This window comes from Zea mays, chromosome 4 (assembly GCF_902167145.1).
Source record: "Zea mays cultivar B73 chromosome 4, Zm-B73-REFERENCE-NAM-5.0, whole genome shotgun sequence".
Classification (NCBI taxonomy): Eukaryota; Viridiplantae; Streptophyta; class Magnoliopsida; order Poales; family Poaceae; genus Zea; species Zea mays.
The window spans coordinates 32,452,634-32,466,319 of NC_050099.1; positions in this window are offsets into that span (position 1 = coordinate 32,452,634).

The following is a 13,686-nucleotide window of genomic DNA, read 5'->3' on the forward strand; positions in this document are numbered from 1 at the left end:
GGGAGTCCCTGATCATCCCTACTCAAAGGTGATAAGAGTGAAAACCCTTCATCATACACATTTTGAAAAGCATTTTCTTTTGAAAACTCACACCTTTTCTCAAATAATTTGTAACAAATATATCAAGGATTGATTGCGGCAAGCGGATGGGTGGCCATAATAACTTGTCTCAAAATCATATTATGCATAAAATAACAGGCTGAGGGTTGTGGTTGAAAAATCATAGGTAATTTATGCATCAAAGGGATCCAGTGAGCTTGCCGTGCTTATCCGATGAAGGGGGAAAGGGAGCTTGCGGAACTGGCTTCTAGCTCCACTGCCTGGCGTAGACTTGCAGATCTGGCCTCCACGAGATGGCACGAACGCTCCGATAACTATGCAACATGAACAAGAAAACATACAAACCAACAAGTATACCAACAAATATTTAGTATAGTGGTCAGAATAGCGATATATGGATGGGTAGAGTCTTGAGTAGAATCTGTGTCATGTGGTGTTGAGATACTGCTAGTGGTGAAGGGAAGGTGCTTACCAGGAGGGTGGACTGGAGACGAAACGACACTATGCGTGTAGCCGGCAGAGCGGAGTAACTGAGTGGGTGGGGTGTTTACCTTGGCTGAGGGTGTCGAGTGTGTGTGGAGAGGGAGAGGGTAGCTAGGTGTATTTATAGCTAGGTGTATGTGGTGTAGCACAGTGAAGTTCACTGTTGGTGAGAATAGTGACGATTGAATCGTCTGACTTAATATGAAGAGGAGAGTTATAGGCAGAATATGAGACAAGAGTATTTTGGGAGTTTTCTGGAATATGAACCATGCTTAAGGGATGACATGGTTGGATAGGGAATAGTTTGACAAGAATTTTAGAAACAAGAATGACTGAAATCTGAGTTTGGATGGAGGAGTTTTGGATTTTATAATCATAGGGAGAAAAAGAAAAGGAATATTCTTAGAATATTCTAGAATTTGAATATTTAGAGATATTTGGAAAATCAAAAATACAAATGTATTTTTGAGCGGGGTGCGAGGAATTATTTTTGGGCTATTCTTGGGCAGAGGTTTATATTGGTGCAAACTGTTCCTACCTACTGTGTCACATCAGACAGCAATGAGGCGGGACCCAAATAGCTGGAATGCTGTGGTATTGTGGTCCGAGTGGGTTGTGGTATCTTGGGCCAGGTTTTAAAGGATTGAAGACGTATCCATACAAACATGGTTCGCCTTTCTTTTTGGAAGTCTAGCTTGAAAGAATCCCAAAGTTAAGCGTGCTCAACTTGGAGAAATCTAGGATGGGTGATCAGATGGGAAGTTTCCTACTGGAATGAAAATCATAGTCACCGGAGTTCGTATGACTGGAATATGGGTCTGGCTGGTCTTAGGTGGACTGGGCAGCATGATGGATGAGTAGATGAAATTTGGGGTGACCGGATGATCGATGAATAGTAACGATGAATAGTAACGGTGAATAGTTCGTATGAACGAACGATGAACAGTGAATAGTGACGATGAACGAACGATGAACGATGAATAGGAACTATGAACGATCGAACGAACGAACGATCGGAATTTCGGCAGCATAACAACAGGAAAAGATTATTTGGACGAACGAACGGACGAACGATCGAATGATCGGACGAACGGACGAACGAACCATGAACGATCGGACGAATGATCGAACGATCGGACGAACGAACGAACAAACTAAGAACAGGGGGACGAACGATCGAAGAACGACCGAACGATCCTTGTGCTAGTGTGTGCTTGTGTGGGAGGTGGAGTGGGAGTGGGCGTGTGGGTGTGGGGGGGAGAGGGAGTTGCCATGAAATGGCTTGGGGTGGGATGAGAGGAGGCCCTTGCCCCTCTATTTATAGCCATGGTGGGGGATTAGGGGGAGGGATGAGAGGATTAGTGGGAGGATGAGAAGATTAGTGGGAGATTAGCATGGATTTGTCTTATATGAGTGTAATTAGCTTGTAGAGCTCACCGTATGACACCGGAGGCATACATATACGTATGGGCATGAGGAAAGTTATGAAAAAACTATTTGTAGGGACTTCAAAAATGATTCTGAAGGTATTTCTCAGGAAGAAAATACTTGGAGATATATCGGTGTAATATTTGGGCAGTATTTTTGAAAGAGTTTGAGGGTGATCACTGGGGAAATATTTGTAGGATATTTTGAGGAGGATTTTAGAGAGAATATAGACCACTATATTTTACTTGTTGATATCAACTTGCAAACAAACATTTTGAAACAAAATTTGAAATTCATTTTGAATTTAGAGCGAGTTTAAGAATATTTTAGAATTTGAATTTTTGGGATGCTACAAATCTACCCCACTTAAAAGGAATCTCGTCCTCGAGATTCGGCTTAGAAGGGTTATGGGTATAGCTTTACTTCAGCTACATATCTTCACTTTGCAGACTCTTCGAGGAGATGGAACTTCAACAAAATTTGGCCCTTCAAGAGCATCCGGTTGCTGATTGCAAACGTTGATTCTGGCTACTCAAAGATCATCTTCAGGCTTCTGGCTTTTGCTTGGCAGCTAGCTTATTGAGGAAGCATCGATGCCAACACACAAACCTTTCTCTTGCGAACTCCCTCATGGATTCCTTCCTTGATTAGTCCTCTGGTGCTTCATCAACAAAACTTGGGTGACCACTTCTCATCCAGAAACTTATATGCTTGGATGATCGGGTCCTCCACAAGCTTGCTACATGCCTTCTTCTTTTTCTCCATAGCAGGAACCTTACTGGAACACTACCCCACTTAAAAAGAATGAGGGTAGAACTCTTGAATCTTGGGGATTTGAACTCCTTGAAGTACCTCATAACAAGGGTGGTATGGGGCCTTCTTCTGCTGTTGCTGCTTGACCAGGCTGTAGAGAGATGACTGTCATAGGGTTGATTCTGGGAGAACCTTCTTCTTATCTTCTCTTCACTATCTTCTTTTCACCGACCCTTTCTTTCTCTTTGCTCTTCCCATTGGAGGATTCTATCAAAGAGTATTACCATCATACAGAGGAGGAAACCGAAGATGTTGAACCATGTACAACAGTCTTCAAACCAAGAATCACCAAGCATTGTGATCTTAGGGGCAAGGGAGTGGGAAATGGGGTTGCTTGCGATTTGGCAGAGGGGATTTATCTGGAGTGTGCTTTGCTTTGAGCGAGATGGGAGTTGAGGGAGCTGGTGGGGGGTTTTATAGGCGAGTGGGGGTGCTCGAGTGAGGAGTGGTGGTGATGGAGCAGGTGACACGCGGCAGCAGACGCGACAAGGGGGAAGGGGGCATGTTGCCGGCGACGATGGCGGTAGTGGGTGCGCTGCAAAGGGGGTGGGCATCGGTAGTGCGCTGCAAAGGGGGCATGGGCGGTGGTGCTAGTGCGCATGGGCACGCGTGTGGGGGCACGGGTGAGTGGTGGGGTCAATGACCCTGATGTTGGTGGTCTCTGGTTCCAAGAATCTTTGCCTCTGTATGGTAATAACTCCTTTTGTCCTCTTTTTCTGTTTACTTTGACTCATGGGTAGTGCTTTGATTCTCACGGTCGGTCCTTTTGATTGAGCGGCTGGACTGGTTGCTTCTGTAGCTTATTCCAGGCTTCAAGGGTAAGCTTCCTGATATCTTCTAGGGTAAGGTGCTTTTCTCTTGAGATGGGTTAAGATGAAAATGGAAGCATAAGGTGAGGATTAGCTCTAATTTGCGATCTATGTTTTTAGAGAAAACCTTTTTAAGAAAAATGAAAAGAAAACACACAAGCTCAGCAATGATAAGCACAAACAAATCAAATGTTTTGAATAAGGGAAGAATAAAGTTTTTTTCCAAAGCACGGACTACTCAGATTCGGGGGCTAAGCATAACGACTATTGCTTGGCTCCTGAATTGAGAACTATACTAAATGCAACTTATGAGCACTAACGTTAAAGCATCACATATGCACTCAAAAGGGGAGAAAACATCAAGCAAAATTCATTTTGAAATGCCCTAGGGGGCCACACAATTAGAGTTTTGCAAAACACGAGTCTACACGATTACCTCTCATACATGCAGGGCTCTAGCCAAAGTGAAGAAAAACTTCACTACCCAATGCATGCAGAGGACTAGGTATAACTAACTTCAGACCAGGCAGCTTCTCTTCTAGGAAGGCTGGCACACAACTTCAATATGAGACATCTCCTGGATGGGTCAAGAGGGAGCTGATGTTGATGACTTCTTCTGGCAGCGACTGAGATGGCAAGACGGGGTCGAACTCTTCTTCAAGTTGGACTGGCTCTTGTAGCTCCTCAGAGGGCGGCGATGCTGGTGGGGTGCTTGCGGCTTCTTCTTTGACCTCAAGGGATGGTGCTAGAATCTTCTTCATGGTGAGGGGCTCAAACAACTCTGGCGGGGGATCTTGGGAGGACTCGGGGTGCTCTTGCTTATTCATAGCCTGAGGGAAGACTGGAATTCCTTCCAAGACTATGGCTCTTTCCGGGAGTTCCCAAGCCTTCTTTTCTCCTCTGGTAGAGACCGGGTGACCTTCAAGAATCTGGGGATCTTCAGCTTTCATGGGTTGAATTGGGTTGGATGAAGCGGGTTCTTGGATCCGCAGGGCTCTACATTGGTTATGGGTTACCAAGTAGGCCTCCATCAACTTCTGGACGTGCTCATCCTTGGCTTACTTCAGGGCTTCAACAGCAATGGCTTCACGACTTTCCAAGGCAGCTACACGGGCTTGAGCTGAGGTGAGATCCACATGGAGCTTACGGTTGAGCTTCTCTGCATCTTCTACTCGGGCAATCATCTGACGGTGGTGCCGAGCCAAGAAATTATACTGTGCATCCAGGGTGAGCAGGTATGCAGTGAGGTACACGACTGTGGGGTCATCCTCAAGCAGCTGCTGCTCTTCCAATGCATGCATCCTGGCCATCCAAACGGGACGGTTTCTCTGAAAGGGTGGAAAGAATCTGAGCGGGGTGTCGGCCACTTCTTCTTCATAGATCTGACACAGGGCCCTCAATGCCTTGCGAGCGACGACTTGGTAGATGTCTTTGAATCTGCGCCCAGCAGCAGTGACACTCCATTCCTGAAAGGGAAATGTGCCTTTGGGCCATTTCTAAGTATTTTGGTGATTGAGTGCAAACACAAGTGCTTAAATGTGAAAATATGCCCAAGGATGAACAAAGTGCAAATCACAAGTTAAGGTATGTTTCTAAGCCTTAGTACATTGGTTCGTGTACTAATATTCTTGTCTAAGTGTTAGAAACAGGAAGAAGAAGAGGAGTGGAGGGTTGCTTCGGGCTGGGGCACCGGACTGTCCGGTGTGCACCGGACAGTGTCCGGTGCGCCAGACCAGCGCGGAGCAAACCAGCCGCTCTCGGGTTTTTCTCCGGCGACTTCGGCTATAATTCACCGGACTGTCCGGTGTGCACCGGACTGTCCGGTGAGCCAACGGTCGGCCGTGCCAACGGTCGGCCGCGGAATCTGCGCGCGACACGTGGTCTGGCCAACGATCGGAAGGAGGCACCGGACTGTCCGGTGTGCACCGGACTGTCCGGTGCGCCAGATCTGCAATGGTCGGCAACGGTCGGCTGCGCCTGTTAAGGAAAGAAATCGGGCACCGGACAGTGTCCGGTGTGCACCGGACTGTCCGGTGCGCCCGACGACAGAAGGCAAGGATGGCCTTCCAGAATTGTTCTCAACGGCTCCTAGCTGCCTTGGGGCTATAAAAGGGGCCCCTAGGCGCATGGAGGAGAACACCAAGCATTCCTTGAGCACTCTTGATCACTCACACATCAATCTCGCGCACTTGTTCGACATTCTAGTGATTTGAGCTCCGTTCTAGTGTGCTAGTCTTTTGAGCTCAAGTCTGGGTCTTGTGTGTGCGTATTCGCTGTGATCTTTGTGTCGTGTGTGAGTTGCTAATCCCTCCCTTGCTCTGTGATTCTCTGTGAACATCTTTTGTAAGGGCGAGAGGCTCCAAGTTGTGGAGATTCCTCGCAAACGGGATTGAGAAAAGAAAAGCAAGAACACCGTGGTATTCAAGTTGATCATTGGATCACTTGAGAGCAGTTGAGTGCAACTCTCGTCCGTTGGGACGCCACAACGTGGAGTAGGCAAGTTTTGTACTTGGCCGAACCACGGGATAACCACTGTGTCATCTCTGTGATTGGATTCTTGTGGTTATTGTGTTTTGACTCCTCTCTAGCCACTTGGCATAAACTGTGCTAACGCCTAATCAAGTTTTGTGGCTATAAGTTTAAGTTTTTACAGGATCACCTATTCACCCCCCCCCCTCTAGGTGCTCTCAATTGGTATCGGAGCCGTTCTCTTCGAGAAAGGGACTAACCGCCCGAAGAGATGGATCCTAAGGGGAAGGGAATCGTGATCAACGATAAGGAGAAGGAGTTCTTCGTCAATGAGCCCAAAGATGACAAGCCTACCGACTCCGGCTCGGGTCATAGACGAAAGGAAGGGAAGAAGAAGAAGACGAGGCGCATCAAGGAGATCGTCTACTACGACGACAGTGATGAGTCTACATCTTCCCAAAAGGACAACGACCACAACGACTACGAGCAAAGGAAACCGGTTAATTCTAACTTTTCTTTTGACTACTCTCGTATTCCGCAAAGTTCAAATTCACATTTGCTTTCCATTCCACTCGGCAAGCCCCCACACTTTGATGGGGAGGACTACGGATTTTGGAGCCACAAAATGCGTAGTCACCTATTCTCTCTCCATCCTAGCATATGGGAGATTGTAGATAGTGGAATGCACTTTAATAGTTCGGATAGTCCTATATTCATTAATGAGCAAATCCATAAGAATGCACAAGCTACTACTGTTCTTCTAGCCTCATTGTGCAGGGATGAATATAATAAAGTGAGTGGCTTGGATAACGCCAAGCAAATCTGGGATACCCTCAAGATCTCTCATGAGGGAAATGACGCTACCTTGCTCACCAAAATAGAGTTGGTGGAGGGCGAGCTTGGACGGTTCGCGATGATAAGGGGCGAGGAGCCAACTCAAACATACAACCGGCTCAAGACCCTTATCAACAAAATAAGGAGCTACGGAAGCACACGATGGACGGACCACGATGTCGTCCGACTAATGCTAAGGTCCTTTACCGTTCTTGATCCTCATTTGGTGAATAATATTCGTGAGAATCCTAGGTACACCAAAATGTCGCCCGAAGAAGTCTTAGGAAAATTCGTCAGCGGGCGAATGATGATCAAGGAGGCAAGGTACGTGGACGACGCCTTGAATGGACCGATCAACGAACCACAACCTTTTGCTCTCAAAGCTACAAGAAGCAAGGAGGCGCTACCTAGCAAGGTGGCACAAATTGAGGCGGTCGGACTTAATGATGAGGAGATGGCTCTCATCATCAAACGCTTCAAGACGGTGCTAAAGGGTCACAAGGGGCAGCCAAGCAAGACCAAGACGAAGGGGAAGCGCTCATGCTTCAAGTGCGGTAAGATTGGTCATTTTATCGCTAACTGCCCCGATAATGATAGTGACCAGGAAAAGGGAAACAAGAGGGAAAAGAAGAAGCATTACAAGAAGGCAAAGGGCGAGGCGCATCTAGGCAAGGAGTGGGACTCGGATTGCTCTTCTTCCGATTCCGACAATGAAGGACTTGCCGCCACCGCCTTCAACAAATCAGCCCTCTTCCCCAACGAGCGTCACACATGCCTTATGGCAAGAGAGAAGAAGGTATGTACTCGCAACTCTACCTATGCTTCTTCAAGTGAGAACGAATCTAGTGATGAGGATGAAGTAGATTATTCATGTTTGTTCAAGGGCTTAGATAGATCTAAGATAGACAAAATTAATGAATTAATTGATGCCTTGAATGAAAAGAATATACTTTTAGAAAAGCAAGAGGATTTGTTGTATGAAGAACATGATAAGTTTGTAGAGGCTCAAAAATCCCTTGCATTAGAAATTAAGAGGAATGAAATGCTTGCTTGTGAAGTGTCAACATGCCATGATTCAATTTCTAAATTAAAGAGCATTAATGATGACTTAAATGCTAAACTAGTAGAAGCACATAAATCCAACTCTTGTGTTGAACATGTTGAAATTTGCACTAGGTGTAAGGATGTTGATATTAATGCTTGTAGTGAACACGTAGTTTCCATTTCAAAATTGAATGATGAATTAGCTAGTCTTAATGCCCAACTTAAGACTAGCAAAAGTGATTTTGAGAAACTAAAATTTGCTAGGGATGCCTACACGGTTGGTAGACACCCCTCAATTAAGGATGGGCTTGGCTTCAAGAGGGAAGCCAAGAACTTAAAAAGCCATAAGGCTCCCATCTCTGCCAAGGAGAAAGGGAAGGCCCCTATGGCAAGTAGCACTAAAAGGAATCATGCTTTTATATATCATGATAGGAGACAAACTAGAAATGCTTATAGGAGTTATAATGCATATGATGATTTTAACTCTCATGCCATGTTTGCTTCTAGTTCTTCCTTTATGCATGATGGAAATGTGTCTAGGAGAAATGCTATTCATCATGTGCCTAGGAAGAATATTATTCATGCTCCTAGGAAAGTAGTGAATGAACCTTCTACAATTTATTGTGCTTTAAATGCTTCCTTTGCTATTTGTAGAAAGGATAGGAAAATAGTTGCTAGGAAGTTAGGGGCAAAATGCAAGGGAGACAAAACTTGCATTTGGGTCCCTAAAGATATTTGTGCTAACCTTGTAGGACCCAACATGAGTTGGGTACCTAAAACCCAAGCCTAAATTTGCCTTGCAGGTTTATGCATCCGGGGGTTCAAGCTGGATTATCGACAGCGGATGCACAAACCATATGACGGGGGAGAAGAAGATGTTCACCTCCTACGTCAAAAATAAGGATTCCCAAGATTCAATTGTATTCGGTGATGGGAATCAAGGCAAGCTTGTCAAGCAGGTAAACAAGTGGGAGGAGCGCATCACAGCAAGAATGTGATGACCACTTCAAGACCTCTGGAGCTGTTGCATATGGACCTCTTCGGACCCGTCGCCTATCTGAGCATAGGAGGGAGTAAGTATGGTCTAGTTATTGTAGATGATTTTTCCCGCTTCACTTGGGTGTTCTTTTTGCAGGATAAGTCTGAAACCCAAGGGACCCTCAAACGCTTCCTCAGGAGAGCTCAAAATGAGTTTGAGCTCAAAGTGAAGAAGATAAGGAGCGACAACGGATCCGAGTTCAAGAACCTTCAAGTGGAGGAGTTCCTTGAAGAGGAAGGGATCAAGCACGAGTTCTCCGCTCCCTACACACCACAGCAAAATGGTGTGGTAGAGAGGAAGAACAGGACGCTCATCGATATGGCGAGGACGATGCTAGGAGAGTTCAAGACCCCCGAGTGCTTTTGGACGGAAGCCGTTAACACTGCTTGCCACGCCATCAACAGGGTCTACCTTCATCGCCTCCTCAAGAAGACGTCGTATGAGCTACTAACCGGTAACAAACCCAATGTATCGTACTTTCGTGTATTTGGGAGTAAATGCTACATTCTAGTGAAGAAGGGTAGAAATTCTAAGTTTGCTCCCAAAGCTGTAGAAGGGTTTTTATTAGGTTATGACTCAAATACAAAGGCGTATAGAGTCTTCAACAAATCATCGGGTTTGGTTGAAGTCTCTAGCGACGTTGTATTTGATGAGACTAATGGCTCTCCAAGAGAGCAAGTTGTTGACTGTGATGATGCAGATGAAGAAGACGTTCCAACGGCCGCCATACGCACCATGGCGATTGGAGAAGTGCGGCCACAGGAACAAGATGAGCAAGATCAACCCTCTTCCTCAATTATGGTGCATCCCCCGACTCAAGACAATGAACAGGTTCATCAAAAGGAGGCGTGTGATCAAGGGGGAGCACAAGATGATCACGTGATGGAGGAAGAAGCGCAACCGGCACCTCCAACCCAAGTTCGAGCGACGATCCAAAGGGATCATCCCGTCGACCAAATTCTGGGTGACATTAGCAAGGGAGTAACTACTCGGTCTCGATTAGTTAATTTTTGTGAACATTACTCTTTTGTCTCTTCTATTGAGCCTTTCAGGGTAGAAGAGGCCTTGCTAGATCCGGACTGGGTGTTGGCCATGCAAGAGGAGCTAAACAACTTCAAGCGCAATGAAGTTTGGACACTGGTGCCTCGTCCCAAGCAAAATGTTGTGGGAACCAAGTGGGTGTTCCGCAACAAACAGGACGAGCACGGGGTGGTGACGAGAAACAAGGCTCGACTTGTGGCAAAAGGTTATGCCCAAGTCGCAGGTTTGGATTTCGAGGAGACTTTTGCTCCTGTGGCTAGGCTAGAATCAATTCGTATCTTGCTAGCATATGCCGCTCACCATTCTTTCAGGTTGTTCCAAATGGATGTGAAGAGCGCGTTCCTCAACGGACCAATCAAGGAGGAGGTGTACGTGGAGCAACCCCCTGGCTTTGAGGATGAACGGTACCCCGACCATGTGTGTAAGCTCTCTAAGGCGCTCTATGGACTTAAGCAAGCCCCAAGAGCATGGTATGAATGCCTTAGAGATTTCTTAATTGTTAATGCTTTCAGGGTTGGGAAAGCCGATCCAACTCTTTTTACAAAGACATGTGATGGTGATTTGTTTGTGTGCCAAATTTATGTCGACGACATAATATTTGGTTCAACTAACCAAAAGTCTTGTGAAGAGTTTAGCAGGGTGATGACGCAGAAATTCGAGATGTCGATGATGGGCGAGTTGAACTACTTCCTTGGGTTCCAAGTGAAGCAACTCAAGGACGGCACCTTCATCTCCCAAACGAAGTACACGCAAGATCTACTAAAGCGGTTTGGGATGAAGGACGCCAAGCCCGCAAAGACGCCGATGGGAACCGACGGACACACCGACCTCAACAAAGGAGGTAAGTCCGTTGATCAAAAAGCATACCGGTCAATGATAGGTTCTTTGCTTTATTTATGTGCTAGTAGACCGGACATTATGCTTAGCGTATGTATGTGTGCTAGATTTCAATCCAATCCTAAGGAGTGTCACTTAGTGGCGGTGAAGCGAATTCTTAGATATTTGGTTGCTACGCCTTGCTTCGGGCTCTGGTATCCAAAGGGGTCTACCTTTGACTTAGTTGGATACTCAGATTCCGACTATGCTGGATGTAAGGTCGATAGGAAGAGCACATCGGGGACGTGCTAATTCTTAGGAAGGTCCCTGGTGTCATGGAACTCTAAGAAACAAACCTCCGTTGCCCTATCCACCGCTGAGGCCGAGTATGTTGCCGCAGGACAGTGTTGCGCGCAACTACTTTGGATGAGGCAAACCCTCAGGGACTTTGGCTACAATATGAGCAAAGTCCCACTCCTATGTGATAATGAGAGTGCTATCCGCATGGCGGAAAATCCTGTTGAACACAGCCGCACAAAGCACATAGACATCCGGCATCACTTTTTGAGAGACCACCAGCAAAAGGGAGATATCGAAGTGTTTCATGTTAGCACCGAGAACCAGCTAGCCGATATCTTTACCAAGCCTCTAGATGAGAAGACCTTTTGCAGGCTGCGTAGTGAGCTAAATGTCTTAGATTCGCGGAACTTGGATTGAATTGTAGCATACATGTGTTTATGCCCTTGATCATGTTCATTCTGCATTTTGTTGCTTATTATGGTGCTCAAGTTGTACAAACACTCCCTGGACCTCACAAGTCCGTTGCAAAGTAATGCACATGTTTAGGGGGAGATGTGTTACAACTTGACCCTTTGAGACTAACCATGTGCTTGAGTTTGGTAATTTAGTCTCGAAGGAGGATTGAAAGGGAAAAGGTGGACTTGGACCATGAAAGACTTCCACTGCACTCCGATGAGAGGGTAACTAATTCCAAGTTCATCTCATGAAATCTTATTGCCATTTGCTCTTAATTGAAGACTTTGGTGAGGCAATGGGGTTAAAAGGCCAAGATTGATCCCGTTTTGGTGCTTCATGCCAAAGGGGGAGAAAATAAAGGCCAAAGTGATAAATGGATCAGCTACCACTTGAGAGATTTTGAAAATAGTAGAATAAAGTTTTTGTTTTGTCAAAAGCTTTTATTGTCTCTTATTGTCTCTATTGTCAAAAGTTGGCTCCTTGTGGGGAGAAGTGTTGATTATGGGAAATAGGGGGAGTTTTTGAACTCTTTGATCAATCTCTTTTGGAATGACTCTCTTTATGCCTCAACATGTGTGTTTGACATAGAAATAGAGATTTGAGTTTGATTTGCAAAAACAAACCAAGTGGTGGCAAAGAATGATCCATATATGCCAAAATTGAATAAAACTCAAAGTTAAGTTTTTATTTGAAGTAGTTTTGCACTTGTTCCACTTGCTTTATGTTGTGTTGGCATAAATCACCAAAAAGGGGGAGATTGAAAGGGAAATGTGCCTTTGGGCCATTTCTAAGTATTTTGGTGATTGAGTGCAAACACAAGTGCTTAAATGTGAAAATATGCCCAAGGATGAACAAAGTGCAAATCACAAGTTAAGGTATGTTTCTAAGCCTTAGTACATTGGTTCGTGTACTAATATTCTTGTCTAAGTGTTAGAAACAGGAAGAAGAAGAGGAGTGGAGGGTTGCTTCGGGCTGGGGCACCGGACTGTCCGGTGTGCACCGGACAGTGTCCGGTGCGCCAGACCAGCGCGGAGCAAACCAGCCGCTCTCGGGTTTTTCTCCGGCGACTTCGGCTATAATTCACCGGACTGTCCGGTGTGCACCGGACTGTCCGGTGAGCCAACGGTCGGCCGTGCCAACGGTCGGCCGCGGAATCTGCGCGCGACACGTGGTCTGGCCAACGATCGGAAGGAGGCACCGGACTGTCCGGTGTGCACCGGACTGTCCGGTGCGCCAGATCTGCAATGGTCGGCAACGGTCGGCTGCGCCTGTTAAGGAAAGAAATCGGGCACCGGACAGTGTCCGGTGTGCACCGGACTGTCCGGTGCGCCCGACGACAGAAGGCAAGGATGGCCTTCCAGAATTGTTCTCAACGGCTCCTAGCTGCCTTGGGGCTATAAAAGGGGCCCCTAGGCGCATGGAGGAGAACACCAAGCATTCCTTGAGCACTCTTGATCACTCACACATCAATCTCGCGCACTTGTTCGACATTCTAGTGATTTGAGCTCCGTTCTAGTGTGCTAGTCTTTTGAGCTCAAGTCTGGGTCTTGTGTGTGCGTATTCGCTGTGATCTTTGTGTCGTGTGTGAGTTGCTAATCCCTCCCTTGCTCTGTGATTCTCTGTGAACATCTTTTGTAAGGGCGAGAGGCTCCAAGTTGTGGAGATTCCTCGCAAACGGGATTGAGAAAAGAAAAGCAAGAACACCGTGGTATTCAAGTTGATCATTGGATCACTTGAGAGGAGTTGAGTGCAACTCTCGTCCGTTGGGACGCCACAACGTGGAGTAGGCAAGTTTTGTACTTGGCCGAACCACGGGATAACCACTGTGTCATCTCTGTGATTGGATTCTTGTGGTTATTGTGTTTTGACTCCTCTCTAGCCACTTGGCATAAACTGTGCTAACGCCTAATCAAGTTTTGTGGCTATAAGTTTAAGTTTTTACAGGATCACCTATTCACCCCCCCTCTAGGTGCTCTCAATTCCACATGGTGCGGACTGGATCCAATGTATACAACCACGACACACTTCTCTGTGCCATGCTCGACGAATTCACGACCATCATACTCTGGCTGGCTCCTGATTCCGAGGCGGACT